General features: G+C 40.3%; 1 protein-coding gene across 1 annotated transcript in view; it reads left to right on the forward strand.

Annotated features, from left to right (window-relative positions):
• prkcab (protein kinase C, alpha, b) overlaps positions 1-16,905 on the forward strand; it is a 103,821-nt gene that overhangs the window by 31,016 nt on the left and 55,900 nt on the right. The window lies entirely within an intron of this gene.

Below are 16,905 nucleotides of genomic sequence, written 5' to 3' on the forward strand. Positions count from 1 at the left end.
AAGTGGGCACAGACATTACACTTAAAAAGATTATAGGGTCCCTCTCTCATTGGCTTCTCTCCTCTCTCCGCCATCTTTACAGACTTAATGCGGGGAAATCGATTTAGACTGACCATTTAAAAACACTTAAAACACCATTTTATCAATAATATATTATGAGGAGGAGAATTGCAATACATCACCATATTGATTTTTCTGTATCAGCCTGTAAAAGTCAACCATCTATCTGCATTATATAACACATGAAGCACTTCTCTGTTGCTGTTGCATCCACACATCAGGTGTGATAACATTGTTCCTCATTAGCCTCCTCTCTTCCCCTCAAGCCCATGTGATGCTGTCGGGGCAGGCGGGTGATGTTTTTCTCAGTGTTGGAGTCTGACCTCCGTGGTCCCTCAGGGTAGAGTATCTCTGCCTGGGGCGCCTGTGTGACTCTGCTTTAAGAGTTGAACCTCAGTGTCCTCTTCCCTCTGGCCATGAATGAGATCTGTCCTTGGTCAGATAGGAGGTAGGAGGTTAAGCGCACCCGCAGCATATACTGGTACATGCTAACATACCATTTGGGCACACATACACATCCATCAGTAGTGCTATCTGCATCTCCACTGTACAACTGCAAAGACAAAAGGCCAATTCCACGCTGTAATCTGAGGCTTCAGCGTCACCAGACTGAAATACTTGCTAGTAAGCTACCTGCTAATTAAGACGCAGATACACATTATTTACTCGTTTACACAAGCAAGAACATCAAAATATCTGTTTTTAAGGTCTCCGTTTTGATACACTTCATTAACTGCAATGACGTCACTCTGTTTGTTCTGCACCTCCTCGCTTTCCAGCTTCTCCTCATTGAATGAAATCAGGGGTAACTGAAGTGTTTTAAAAAGGAGAGAAAGTCAATGCAGTTTAGTTAAGCTTTTCTAGGATCCCAGGCAATCAAGAGTGCACTTCTGTTTACACCTGGTGTTGTATCAACTTGTACCAAAGCGATTGCTCTGTATTGGCTTCTCTTCATCTTTCTGTCTTTTTAAAGACCCATTAGTCTTGTATCCCAGCTTTCAAGAGTCACTCTTCATGTTCTTTATCACTCCACGGCTGCCTTCTTGTTATTCAGCCATGGCTCTCCTCAGCTCTATGTGACTATCTCCCTGCTTAAGTATTTGTCTCTATCTTTCTCTGCCTCCCTTTTATCTCTCTTTCTCTCTCTCATACACACACACACACACACACACACACACACACACACACACACACACACACACACCTGCATTGCTGGCTTCAAGTCCCCATTGTGAATTTTGGTCCACCTGTTTTTGTGCCTATTATCGGCTGACTGGATTCGGCAAAGAATGAATAGGGAGCCCACTGGGGATGGACCTCTTTGAATTCCGAATGATGATATGGGACCAGTTCAAACACAAACAGCTCTTTTTTTCCCCCTTTAATCTCATCATAGTTTTCTCAATAGAAACAGCTTTCATACAGTACAGTTAAATTGTAAAAAAACAACAACAACAGACCAGTCAAGTTGCCTGTGATGCCATGCCGCACATCAGAATCATCCATGTGTCCCCAGTGAATCATATGTGCTCATGCTCCATACTTACCATATAGCATGTGTTGCATAGCACATTACAGTTATGTAGACTGATTGTAACATCATTATAGTATCTCAGAGTTGAGGAATGAGAACTCTAAAGCTGAATGGCAGGCATTTTTAAAGAACATGGCTGCCGCTACTCTCGTTTTTCTTTTCTTGATAAATCCGCATGACTCGTTTAAAACCCATATACAAAGATACATAACAAACCTCCATCATAACTTTCCTCGAATTAGCGAAAAGAGGGCTTTGTGGAGAGTCTTAACCCCAAAATAATACAGACGCAATCACTTTTATTGAAGCAAGAGACTTGCTCTGTTTGTCGCCAATTACATTTTTTGCTGTTTTAACAACATGCAGCCATTATTTATGCCAAAGATTATAAGTTGGCATTTTTACATTGTACTGTGGCCTTGTCTCCTAGCCCCAGCATATTCGGTCCTACTGAAGACATAAATCTGTAAAAAGTGCAACTGTGTGGTTCATTTATGTGTTTTTAATAGTTTTGTGGACAACAGTGGAGATCTATGGCAAAATAAATTATATCCGGCTTTTCCTACAATTCATCAATTCAGTATTTGGTCATTTTGTGGAATAAATTGACCATGAAAAATACAGAATATCACTCTATTTATCTTTTAAATGGCACAAATTGAGCTGCAGTGATTACTTGATTAATCCCTTGGTCCATTGACGGAAAACTATTTTAATAACTGATTAATCATTTCAGTTATTCTTCACACAAAAATGCCAGATATTTTGTGGCTCCAGCTTATTGTGAGTATTTACTGCTTTACGGCCTCAAAGACATAATTGGCAGAACAATCAATAATGAAGAGCATGGTAATGCTTTATTTTACGGGCCACGTACTTTCCAGCTAATTTCCTGGAAACCGTCCTCTTAATTTCCTAAAAATGATCTGGTATTTTTCTGTTAATTACCAGGTTGTTTCCAAGAATGGCCTGTGCAGTTTGGTACTTATTATAATGGAAATGTGTTAAATGCTATTGTTAGTAAGTACCTGCCTGTTATATTCATGTTTTTAAGAAGAAAATAGGTAATATCGTAGTAGGAAAGTGGAAAATAGTTCATAAAAAATATTAATATCCCTTAAAGTTTCGTAGAAATACTAACAACTCGTTTTCCCTTATAATTAGTACCAAATTGTGTTGGTCTTTCTTGGAAATATCCTTGTAATTAACTCCTAGATTCCAGATGTATTTTTTAGGAAATTATGAGGAAAGTTTCCAAGAAATTATCTGGAAAATATGGGACTCATAAAATAAAAAGTAATAACTGTAAGTCACAGCACTACGAACGAGGCATGGGTTTGTTCATTAAGCCTTGAATAATGAACTACGTTCTGTTCTGAACTAACTGCCAGTATACTCTTGTGGCCACTAGGAGATGGTGCCACAAAAACATTGTATTTTAGACTCAGCGATGTGGTGTAATGTCCATGATTTATTGATAGGGTTGTATGTTTTGATTTCAGAGCATAAAAACTACCAGAGACGCAGATTTTAGAGTTGTGCACCACAGCAGGAAGATCTCTGCCTATGTGTGAAACTTTTTTCGGTTTTCTGTCCAGCCTCAGAGTGAGTCACTCACCAACACCTATCGCTCCCTCCATCCCTCTCACCATCACTCCATCTACACTCCTCCATCCCTGCCCCTCAGCTTCTGAATCAGTGCGGTGCTGTGACTCTCTGAATCTGGCTTGGGGCTCAGACACACACACACACACACACACACACACCCTCTGCCCCTTTGCACTGTGGGAGAGTGACACTTGTGTGCCAACCATGGTGCGTGAATGGCGTCATCTGTCCGGCAGATGCTTTGATCCGCTCACAGGACAACATGGAGAAGAGAGAGAGATGTTCGCATTAGCATTTGACTGAAATTGCTCTCTCTCTCTCTCTCTCTCTCTCTTTCCCTCTCTCCCTCCCTCCCACTTCTCTTTCTGTTTCTCATTCAACACATTGTGAGGCGTAGGTGGTAAATAGTGCTGTATTATCAGTCAAGGATCACTCTGGAACCCGTGAATGAAGGTGACTCACCCATAGAGAAACAATATGGGTTTCATAAAACAAGTTTCCATGAGCATAATAGCCTAGATCTTCGACCAGATCAAGTCCCTTTAAAATCTTGTCTTTTTTTCGTTTTGGTGATATTACTTTATGTCAGCGACAGATTTGGTGGCTGTGACAGGGGAGATTATGCTTTACATCGGTATATTGCTGTTACTCTCCTTGGCAAATCCTCTTTCCAACCATCTGTCTTTTGCCCTGTTCATTAACAACCCTGCTGCAGTGTTTGCATGTGTTTCATGTATTTTAGATGGCTTTTTTTTTTTTTCAATCTGGCTCCATATGTTTGATTTAGACGTCTTTGCTTTATTGGACTTATGACATTTTTACATACATGGGATTTGTACACACGTGGCATTTGGAAATTGATGCATCGTGGACATTTATTGTATACAATGTTGAAAGCTTCTTAATTATTTTCCAGATCCAAGTTAATATATGAGTTGTCTGTTTTTTGAAATGTCAGAAAATACTGAAAGATCACAAATTTTCACAAGTACAGTTTCCTAAAGCTCAAGTTGACGTCTTAAAATCGTTTGTTTTGTCGACCAACACTCCAGAACCCATTTTTGCTTGAATCTTTACTTACTTTCTCTCTTCTCTCTACTTACTACTTTAAGTAGTTATAAAAGTAATAAAAAAGTATGCACTTATTTGATTTACCACAGCCTTACGATGTGAAAGCCATCCAGTATCCAGAGCACTGGCATTTTATACACATTCTATGAATCCTATTGGCTGAGTCTGTCCCAAAAGGTTGGAGTTTTTGTATCTAGAACAAACACAATAGTTCACAGTGATGTAAAAAAAAAAAAAAAAAAAGATTGAAATTGGAGGCGAAACTGGCAGCAAATCCCACCCCATTAGGTGACGCCCCAGGCCACAATAAACTTTTTATACCCTGCCACACTGGTCCGTGGTACACACGACATGTTGTCATGGTGAGACCTGTCACACTTTTTACTCTGTGAATCGTCTTGTGAACACGGCAACTCAAGAACATTACATAATAGCAACTTCATACTCCACAGGTACCCCATATAGAGTAGATGACCCCATTTTTGTTTGCCTCACTGCATAAATTTGCATATTTAAGGGGTTTAAAAAAAAAACGAATTAAAACTTCTATTAGCATTTTTGATGACAAACTACTAGCACTGTGAGTACACATGTTCTTTTGCCATGGAAATCGTGGCGTGACACAAGGCAATCCAAGTGCCTCTTGTTTGGTCTTGTGGCTCAGAATGGCAGCATTTTCATCATATTTCTGTCCTTTTGGAGTATAAGTGAGACAAATGTTTTCCATTCAAATGATCATTTGAATAACAGGATCCAAAACCCAGCCCTTGCTCCTTTAGTGAAACGTAGACAATAATGCGCTGACGGGAAATGAGCAGAGAGAGATGGAAATGACATGCAACAATGGTCCTTGGGCTGACGTGAACAGGGGATGCTGCAGTTTATGGTCGGTGCCTTAAACCCCCTTGGCCACCAGGGTGCCCCAGGTAATAAGTTACTCATCCCCACCACTGCTGCATACTGTGTATGGTCGGAAGTGCACTGACACATTCAGCTTTTCAATCTTTCGTATGTAGCTCACTTTTTCAAATAATTCTGCCCTGATGTAATTTTACCTACATGAACTACTGCAGCCACCCTCCACTCTCTTCCTTATTACAGCAGTCATTAGCGCTCAAACCTGTTGACACGCTGACTGCTGAAACCTACATCAGTTGATATGACGAGCAGAGCGAGGTGCATCATTAGCCACTGGTTCCTGTGAAAAAATCGCTGAGGAAAGGAGGAGAGGAAAGTAAGCAGTGACTTACATGAACCCAATTATTGATAGGCTATAATGTAGAAAGTTTTATTTCTTAGATAGGACATTTTCTTATGCATACACAGATCTATGTAGCTGCTGCAGTAGGTGAAAATGTAAAAATAATACTGAGACAGTACTTTGAATTTTTAATCCACTCTCAAATTGTAAACATAATGTTGTTTTACCTCGAAAAAATTATTTTAGAAAAAGAGGAAACTTTTAGGATGAAGCTAATTTTGGTCACTTTATGAAAACACTGCTTCATAATGTAGAACTAGACGAACCGGCCCAATTGTTTCCCATTCAGTATTTAACTATCTGCTGTGTCCAAATGTGCTCATCTGTAATTCAGAAGCAGTTTGTCTGTGAGATCACCAGAGGCTCAGTTCAGCTTTGAGTAACAGGTTTGTGTTCAGAAAGCAACATTAGGAAGAGAGTGCTACTCTCTTTCACTTGTCCCAAAACTGAATTATAAGTGCTTATGGATGAACTAAAACAGCACACTGAGAAGCTTGAGTATGTGTGGGTGGGAGAATTATACTGCACAGGGGGTGGATAAGATATCACAAACATCTGCACTCTGTTCTACAGCTCTCTCTGTAGAGTCGGTTTTTCCCTTGACTCTCCTTTCACCATCTCATCCAAATTAAGCATTTTTCCAGACTATGGCTGACCGAGGCAAACTCCTCATGATGCATGTCCATTCTTGTATGTTGTTGTACAACAACATACAAGAATTGGTTTTCTCATTAGTTTATTTCACGTATATCCTTCCGGTCCGCCCTCACGACGGACGCCTCAGCTCCCTTATTACTGTTCGGAGGAGGGAGGCGAGAGGTAAACTGCCTGGAGGAGGCTTGAGCGAGGATACGAGAGACTGTTCTTTGCAGAAGTCTGTTATTGGGCCGACAAACCCCTTCTTTAGAAATCTGTACATCACTGCAGTTTTATACCAGGACAAACGGATTCACCTCAGGTTTAATTTCACCACCAAGTTTAGATTTTATTCGTGTTCTTACTCACTATTTAGTTAAAATGACTGGATCCATGTTAACTCTAGGGCTGATTAAAAAAGGAAATGTGAAACATCTTTCATCATTCATCAGAGAGATTTTGCTTTTCATTTTAGAGAGGAAGAGTCTGTTGTCTTTCAGCAGTAAAAATGAAATATAATTAAATATTACATTGAACATTCCTGTGCATCACATAGAAAGAATATTTTGACTCAAGATACTTATATAATTTCTACTTTCCTAAAACATGTATGCTCTCAGTAATTTCTACAAATTATGAGGCATTCTCACTATAATATGGATAATTACATAAGGAATTTACAAACAGATTATCAATAAATGTAAATCCTAATTTAAATATGCAGAAATAAATAAAGCCTTTTCAGCTTATGTGCATTCAAATAAATACAAAATACAGGTTTCAAACTCAGTTCCTGTACTTAGATATTAGTTATTTCCTCCTGCACAAACGTCATGGATTCAGCAAAGTGCCTTGGTAGCATTAGCCTCACCTGGTTAGCATACAGTAGCCCACATTTCAGTGGCGTCCTGAAACCCGCTGGCCTGCCAGTCTTGAGCCATTACCCTCCCAGAAGCTCAGCTCTAACCTGCAGCAACAGCTGACGAGAGCTAGCACGGTTACACGGCTGCCGCAGCAGCTTACACAATGTCAAAATCTCTCCACATGTTAATGCTGAAGTGCACAGAGAGCAGATTACAGCTTAGAGAGTCAAGCCTTGCTCAGCGCGTCGACACGGTGCAAACGAAGAGCAGCCAGAGACGATGGCGTTACTATACGGAATGTAAGTCAAGAGAGGTCAGCTTAAAAGACGAACACCTGTCTGTGTGTCATTAACCCAGAGGAACAGATCGGCTCTTCAGATTACAGACGCTATGATTATGTAAGACCACTGCACTGAGGGGCTGTGGACGTGAGGCTGCTCTTCAGTCAGAAATCACAATCTGTCTGACTTAAGTAGTAAGCAACATTACTTCAGGCTGACCAGATGTCCCAGACTGACACAGCATCTGGTAATTTCACACAGATTGCTCTCAATGAGAGGGAAGACGTGCAAATACTTCTTCTTCTTTTTTTCTTTTTTCTTTTAACTTAACTACTATTGGATTTATTGCTGCAGGATGTTATTTAGTCACCAATTGTCACTGTCAGGCTCAGAGCAGATTTGCTTCCACTTTTTCAACAGTGTTTTAGTGTTAACTGTTACTAATGTATGTGTTTTCTACAGTGCAAATCCAGTGAAAATGGAGGTTACAAATATTTCATTACCAACGCCAAGGAGGTTATGTAATCACCCTTGTCTGTTTGTTTATTTGTTTGTTGTTGTAGGCCTGTGAAGAACCCGTTAACTTTTGGGGCAGATCTGGATCATTGACAATGAATTAGAATTTTTTTTTTCTCTGAAGTCTGCTGTATGTTGTTTGACATTGGCCTTGGCAGAGGTCTGAGCTCTACTGAGCACATTTTTTAGTTATTACTGTATCTCTTATTTACAGCATCAGGAATTGGAAACAACATCTCAATGATTCTTCTTGACTGTGGCTACGATTGCACCTCATTCGTACACGGCTTTGGACAAAAGCATTTGCCAAATTAATAAATGTAAATGCAAAAAATGAATACATTATTAATCTATCGAGTCTCATAATTTTTTAGCTCAAGAATGTACTTTTAAACTTGTGAAGAATTACCTGCTGTAGTGCACGTGTAAAACTTGAAGAACAATCTTGTTCATTGATAATTTCTTCATCAATCAATACAATAATATGTATAAATATAAAGCATGAATTTTCATTTTTTTTTTTTTTTTTTTTTTTTGCGCAAGCAGCTCTGTCATTTCATTTTCATTTTTTATTTTTTTTTTTGAATTATTCCCATCACTATGACTGAAGAAAGACAAACACAAAAATGTAATCACATTACTTATCAACTCCTCGTGTTTTCAGTGTCATAATTGGCAGATTTGACTAAATCAAGCATTTAATCATAATGAATGACTATTAATGGTTATTAAGATTAAAAAGAAAATACTGGTCTGTCAGGTTGAGGTAATTATATACTTTCCAATATTGTATATACGTCTCTCATATCCTTATAATGTGATGCGATATGAAGTGCATGAAAACCCATATTTTAATTATCAGAAATCAATAAGCTTGAAAGACTCAGATGTCTGAACAGCTGTAAAATATGAGCGATTACATAAGCTGCTGATTTAATTACAGATATCAAATTCCAATCTGCAGTTATTGGTCCCATGCCTGGTTACATAAGCCAGTTTGTTAGTTAGTTGATTTTTGGGCTTGTTGGGGACACGCTGTTATACACATGCTGTCCCCAAGGCAGGAAACAGTGGACTAAAGACTCTAAGGGGCAAAGTGATCTTTTACTGCCATATTGGTATATTAAACAACAGAAAATGTTCGGTAGGTTTTCTTGCTCACAAGTTATTTGTGACTCTTAATTCTGCCTGGCTTTTTGTGTGAGAATTTCACATAAATAGGAGAGTACAATAACATGTTGCACATGTTGAACTCACCGTCTAGGGTAAATACATCTTGTTATTGTTATCCCTGCCATGTTTAAACCTCGTCCTTTGCTTGAGTGTGAGTGCACGACAATATAATACACTCTGTGTCAAACGATCTCTTTTTAGTGTTGTTGATAGGGTGTGCAAATGAAAACCTCACACGCTGCCTAAATGCAGCACGTCTAAATCCTGGAGTGTGAAAAACACTGTTTGCATGACTGTCCCCAGGCTATGCTGCAGAGAGAAGGGAAACACTCTGTCAGCTCTCACTCACAGTCTGCTCCTCCTCACCTCACGTCTCTCTGCCCCTTATTATCTGTCATCCAGGTCTACTCATGTCTGAAAATGGCCACCTTACCAAAACACACTCAGCGGGGCGTCTGTACTGTAGTGCAGCCACCAGCTGTCTTTTGCAAATGCCTGCCTCTGTTAAAGCAGCTCCGGGCCCGCACAGCAGTGGGTGGAGCGCAATGTTAAAGGGCTGAGCCAGTGGGCCAATAAACCAGCAATGTGTTTCTCACAGCATTTTGTTGTCTAATACTCACCTCAGACCTGATTTGCAGGAAGGTCTATAACTACCAAAATGTTTCATTATCAAGCAATCTATCAATTGTTTCGATTAATCACAGACTCTACAAAATGCCAGAAAATGGTTAAAGAAAAAAAGAAATTCCCATCATAATTACCTAGAGCCAGGTTCTAGGTAGCTTTACCTAGAACAGTAAAATCGTCAAATTGCGTGTTTTCTCTCTCCAATAGTCCCAAAGATATTCGAGTTAAATTTGCTGATTTTTGACAACAGTGTTTTATGTTTAACGTAGGCAAGGACGAAGAACACTGCAAGCTAGTAAATGAGGTTGTAAACAATACAGGTTTCAAAATTTAAAATTTTTCCTGAGGAAGGAAATGCATTCAACGCATCTGTTACACCTCAAGGATACACACAGTTACACACAGAGAGGTGTTGATTCAACTGTATGATCCTTTTGGAGGCTGTCATTTGTGATACTGTTCAATTGTATTATGTCATACAGACAGGTGTTTCTATTATTTTGTCCACCCCATTCACATCAATGAGGGCAGGCTAAACGACAGAGACACCTCTCTGTCTAATATAATACAGTTCGACAGCACCACAAACTGCATCCTTCAAAATGCTCATACAGTTGAATCAATACCTCTCTGAAACAGTTTCAATAAACACTCGATATTATAACCTCCACGAAGGGAGGATTTATTGCAGAATTTTTGTGCTAGACTGCATTAACAGTGTTTTATTATTTGAGATTTTTAAATTCAGTGTTTCCCTACACTCTTGCACATGGGATGAGCTTGATTACTGAAGCCAAGCTGTTACTTCAAAGCAAACTTTTGTTTTCTCCGTACCAACATACTAGAGTTCAGCTAGATGAAACAGGAAATATGGCCCTAACAGCTGGATAACACAACACCAACTGCCTCCTACACCCTCCTCTGTGTGCTTTCCTGAAGAAAACATGTTTAATAGAGGGATTATGTAATACCATTGTATGTGTGTTTGTGCGTTCATATCTATATTAGAGCAAGCTCCGCTGCATGTGTGATGAGTGGATCTTCCTTTTGCTTATTAACAGCACGGCTCATTAAAATCCACTCGCAGGCCGACAATGACAGAAGCCTTCTGCCTAAATAAACCCTAAAGACCTGGAGAGGAAAGGGAGCACAGGAGGAAGAAACGAGTGTGAAGCAATTAAGAAGATTGAGAAGAGTTAATAGAGAGTTTCAGTAGAACAGTTGAGTCAGACTGTACCAGCGGTAATAAAGGTGAGGAATTGTGAAAAATTATGAGCGAGGCAGAAAGCAACATAATATCAGTGGACTCTGACATGATTAAAGCCACGGGCTCATTTTAAGCCCACACAGCCGCTATGTTACACACGGGATGCTTGGTTTCAAATCTTGTTTATGTTAAAGAGTCAAAGAACTAATGGAGAAACAGTCCCTCAGCACAGTGGGCACTCGTATTAGCCTCACAGTTTTTCCAGCCTAGTATGACCAGGATGTTATGTTATGGAGGGTAATTAAGGCTCGATCACCTCGAAGATAAACAGATACTATACATATATATATATATAGTATCTGTTTTAACAGTATCTGTTAAAATTCAGCACAGATAGAGCCATTCATCTTGCTTATCAACATCGCCCGCACGCCGATTACATCCAACTCCCTTGTAAAATGTTAATTAATGGGAGTAGGTCATGCGTGGATGAGAATTCCTTTTCTCCTTTTAGTAAGGGGAAATCGGAGTGTGCTGAAACGGGCTTGTTCTGACATTTTCAGAGGGGAAGGAAGTCTGGCTACAAAAGAAAGGCTTGCAGAAACAGAGAAATTCATGGGCAGGAAAAGACAACGAAAGCAAGTATAAAGTGTGTGAAGGAGAGAGACTGAGACATAAAGACTGCGGCAGGTTGGGAATATGAGTTTTGGGCATTGAGCTCCCTTTAAAGTTTTATTAAATTAAGAGGAATTTACTGAATCTTCTCCAAGGGAAAGAACAGAGAGCTGCTGCACCTGAGTTCCTGGTCTTTAAAAGAAGCAAGAAAAGTGGGAGGAGGACTGGATAATGAGGATGGAAATAAAGGGAGAGGGTGGTCAGAGGAGAAGAAATTTTTGGGGAAGGGATAGTAGGTAATGTTAAGTAGGAACTAGCACATGGAAGTTGAGCAAAGATGGGAAAATGGGGGAGTAGAAGGGGAAAATCTACAACTTTGTCACTTCCCTGCGCATGAACCCCCAGGAAGGAAAAGTAGAGCAAAGAGAGCAGTCTGGGAGCTGGAGGGCTTTTCTGCCTGCAGGGAAGATGGGGGGAAAAAAACGGGGAAGATTCATCGGATGCAGAGAGAAGAGGAGGAGAGTGTGGTTTGTAGTATGTTGTGTGTGTCAAAAGGCCAATCCCTGCTGGGCTGTGATGAACAAGAGGAGGAGCGGTAATCAGAGCACAATGGAGATGCAGCATAATGAGTTTAGCCCGAGGGAAGCATGAAGAGACACACACACATGCACACATGCACAGACTCCCTGACATTTACTGTAAAGACGATATGATGGTGATGTATCAATACAGCGCATGATCTACAGTAACTTGTGTCCCTGTACACGCGTGAGTCACACTGTGTTTGCCAGTGTTGTTGTGTTCTCCAAGTCCTGCATTGGTGTACCTCCTGCTGGGCTGTATAGTGTGAGTGTATTTCATAGTGTGGGCGACCTGCCCTTCTCTTGCCAATTGCATCTGCTCGCTCTCCCCAGATTTTTAGGAGCGTTTGGACCTTCAGAACATTATTTGGTCCTCTCTCTCTTCTTCTCTGGTGCAGAATCAGACAACAAAGACACTTCTTCATTGTTGTTGGGGATCTATTCATAGCCTTTCTCAATCATTTTTGTTTAATCATGTTTTGATACAAATATTGAGGCATTTTTTTTGGTTAGATTAGATTATTAACTGGTCCCTATGGTGTTTAACTGGGCAGTATGACCACAGATCATTTTTGAGGTAAGGTTATCTGCCGATACTGAATGCCAAGCTAATCTCATTGCTCTATTTTTCAAAAATTTAAAATCTATAAACCTCTCTCGTTTTTGGCTGGACCGCAAAAGCGGGGGCAGCCCTATACACGCAAATGTTGCTGACTGACTGTCTTGAGTGCTGAAGTTACATGGTTGGTCAGCTGACCAAGTGTTGGCATTTTACAATTGGCCGTTGCTCTTTCAAAAGCAATAGCGGCTTCGTTGCTACATTTACCAACTTTTCAGACCACTTTAGTGACTTTTTTCAAAAATACACCTAATGACAAATCTAGCAACTTTATGGACAAACCTCAGCTACTTTCCGTAGAAGAGAGTCGCCAGTACTGTGAGGTTGGGATTTCCCTCTGCAGGCAAACCTCCCTATGCATCTGATTCAATTGACTGCATTGCAGCTGACTCAGATGTGAGTGAGCTTGTAACTTTCTCTCTAAGTTATAATTTTACAAGTGAATATAACAGAAATCACAGCAGAGCCGTTGTATTTAACTTATGCGGATTTTGTCAGATGAGTTACAAATCAGGATTTTAGCAATACAGAGCAGCAGCTTGGAAATGGCTTGAAATTGACTGCTGATTAACAGTAGTCATGTCATGTAGTCTTAATGGGCCACGTTAACATCACTATTTCATACTTCAACAGCTTTATTCTGCTGTATTAAGTTACTGTATATGTGAGCTAAGACAGTAGGAGAGAAGCAAATAGATAAAAGACAGTCCAACCACATACTAGATTTTGATCTAGTCTTGTTATGTAAGGCCAGGGATTGCTGTGGCACTAAAAACTGCCTGACTGTGAATGAATTAATGTAACTGATAGCAGAAATGCCGGATTTCATGATGGCAATGCTGAAGAAACTGTGTTTAATCTAGTAGATAGGATTGTTGCCGCCCTACTTTACATATGGGTAAAACAAACAACTGTAAGAAATCTGTGTTTTAAAACTTGATCGGTGCTCATGTTTGAAATATAAATTTATTGAATGCTTCAATAGATAGACTATTGAAGCATTACGTCTCATTATATTGCACAATGAACAATGGTTAGATGAGGTAGAACATGTTTGTGGAAGTCAACTGCGTGTTGCCGTTCCTTAGAGGATTACTCACCTCACCTACCGTATGGTCATCAGCCTTGGGTAGAAACAGAACGAAGGACATTGGGTGTTTATGATGACCCTTAGGAACTCAGAAAGGATCTATAAAGGAGTCAGTTGAGATGGTTTGGGGGTCTGATTATGATATCTCATTGATGCCTCCCTGTGGAGGTGCTCTGAGCATGTCCAACTGGGAGGAGACCCTGGGACAGACCCAGAGCATGATGGACAGATTACCCGGCTTAGCCTGCTCCCAACATAACCTGGAACCTGCAAGGGGGAAAATGGATGGATGGTTAAATTTCTTGTCTATCATGCAACAATATTACAACTTATACAATATATAAATTATTGAAAAGGTTCCTTGATTTCAAATTATTCAATCAAGACTTCATTGTTAATGATCACGATCACTTTGCTACATGTCGTTTCAAGGCAACTGGTTTTAGCCAAAATCTTGTATCCCCAATGTGTTTGTGTCCCGAAGTACATCTCTCAGTCAGGTACATTCTCTCTCTCTCGCTCTCTCTCTCTCTCTCTCTCTCTCTCTCTCTCTCTCTCTGTCTCCAGCCGAGTTTTTGTTCCTCCTGTGTCTCCCTATCAGAACAGTTGAGCTGCCCACTAACACACACACGCGCACACACACACACACACACACACACACACACACACACACACACACACACACACACACACACACACACACACACACACACACACACACACACACACACACAGAGCGATAACTGCCCCAGAAATGTCAGTCCGAGCCAGTGCTTGCTGCTGCAGTGTTCCGAAGAGAGGCGTTGCTCTGAAGGGTGGACTCTCGAGGAGTTTAGCCTCCCTGACATGTTTACCTTTCCCGGGGTGACACGCTCTGTTATTGTGACCCATTGCAAACCAGTCTGAGATCTTTTAAGTTGAACTAGTGGCTTGGCTCGTTTTTTCAGATCACACTCTTGGCAAATTTTGTAAGTGGTTCGTACTAGTATGAACTTTGACTTTCTTAAACAATAGTTTATAATATTATGTGCAGTGATACCACTTGTCTCAATTACATCCAGGACTCTCGCCAGTCTGCACTCCATCCGCCAGATAAACGAGTTCACTAACCTTAATGAAAGGTGTTGAATTGCATGATCCTTATTCAACTCTCCACGAGACAACAACAGAATCTTTTGTGTTGCGTTTCATATCTAAGATGCTCTTTTCATCTTTAATCATTCCACACATACAAGCAGTCATCGCTGGATGTAATTGCTGAATGAATGGAAGCTCATTTAGTGCAGAAAGACTGACGATGCTGCCAGATCCTGCTTCCCACTGAGGTGAAGTGTAGAAGATGAATAGTCATAAAACATTCACCCTCACCAGGTGAAAGGTCCGGAGTGGCCTGTTGGGAAGTGTTTGAGATGAGGAAGCACACCACAGAGCCTAACCTGATTTAAGAACTTAATGGCTGCTCATGAACAACACCTCACTGCTGAGCATAATTGCATAAAGCTAAAATTGAATTTTGTTGTTGATGATTAATGTGCATAACAATGCTTTGGAGTACATGGAGATTATGGATAACAGAGGTGGATTTAGTGTTATCATGTATTCCCTTCTCATTTAAATGCCACTGCAGTGGCTGTGTCTCTTGCTCTTTGGCATTTTACGAATCCAAAATTGATATCAGGGTTCATTTTGTTGCCTGATTAAGTCTGGATTTGATTCACTGATAATGAAAACAGACTGAGCTCATAACGGTAGGTCAGGTATCCATAATTCTGTAAAATCTGCGAAAGTATAGCACTGGAGTCATGACGATCATTACTCTCTCCCTCTTTCCCTTCTCTTTGCCCTCCCTCTTCATATTTTCCTCAAGTTCATCACTTCTTTCCTGCAACTTCTGCAGTTTGCTTTCATTGTTGTTCAGTCATCACAAATGCAAGAGCAAAGACTGACCAGGGACACAAGACTTGCTTTGCTGTCATAAAGGCAGTTCTCAACACTGTGTAACACACAAACAAACACACACACACACACACACACACACACACACACACACACACACACACACACACACACTCATACAGTGTAGGAATGTCCTTAATCTCTCTCTGCCTCCAGCCTGTGTGTGTGTGTGTGTGTGTGTGTGTGTGTGTGTGTGTGTGTGTGTGTGTGTGTGTGTGTGTGTGTGTGTGTGTGTGTGTGTGTGAGAGAGAGAAAAGTATTTGGTCAGCAGGAGTTAACAAGACTCTGGTAATAAGTGTTTGCATTCTCTTACAGTCCACACTGAGCGCTTCTCTTTTCACCGAACCATTCTGTCCAACACAAGAAATAAAGTAGAAATGACTGTGTGTAATGTGAAATTGGTCACCTGTAGTGACAAACCCACAGAGAAATATCACCTGACTCTGCAGTTCCCCTCAGCTCTAAGGGACTTTTTAGCATCTTTCAGCTCATTGTTTTGGTTCTACAGCCTGCCACTTTATTGTTTTGGTTCACACTGCTCTCATGGGGGTTTTTATCAACTATCAAAGTTGATACATGCAGTCATATTGCATGTATGGACAATATATCATCAGTTCTTACTGCCTACCAGTCACACTACCCACTATAAATCACTTTGATGTCACATCATAAAACAAACACATTAGTGGGGATTCAGACCAAAAACAGCCCGACATTAAAACAGCACAGATGACTGCATTGGTGGGGGCCTGTTGTTTAAGGTACCACTGAGACAATCCAAGAAGGCTAGTCGAAAAGTTTATCAGATGCCAAAACACAGCACAATGGTATTTTATACTTGCAGACAGGATTTTACAGCTGTAGGAGGTTATCATAACGGTAACTATTTTTTCTTTTGTCATGAAAATCGAAAGGTTAACATTAGAAATACAACATCCAGATTACAAAGGAATACAAGAGAAATTTGCTTTTGCATGTATTCGATGTACTGCAGCAAAAGTTGAGTTGTATATGGTTGCACACCCTGACAAAGTGACCTCCAAACTGACGGTCGTCTCACCCTTCAAAGGAAATATTGTTTTTTATTGTATGCAATGAGTAAAAGAAAACATAACCTCTATGTTGCTTTCTGGTGAATTCATTACAAGATGTACAGTATGACATAAAAAATAAAAGCTTAATCTGAAATACCTTTGATGGGTAATAA

This window comes from Xiphias gladius, chromosome 3 (assembly GCF_016859285.1).
Source record: "Xiphias gladius isolate SHS-SW01 ecotype Sanya breed wild chromosome 3, ASM1685928v1, whole genome shotgun sequence".
In the NCBI taxonomy this organism is placed as follows: domain Eukaryota; kingdom Metazoa; phylum Chordata; class Actinopteri; order Istiophoriformes; family Xiphiidae; genus Xiphias; species Xiphias gladius.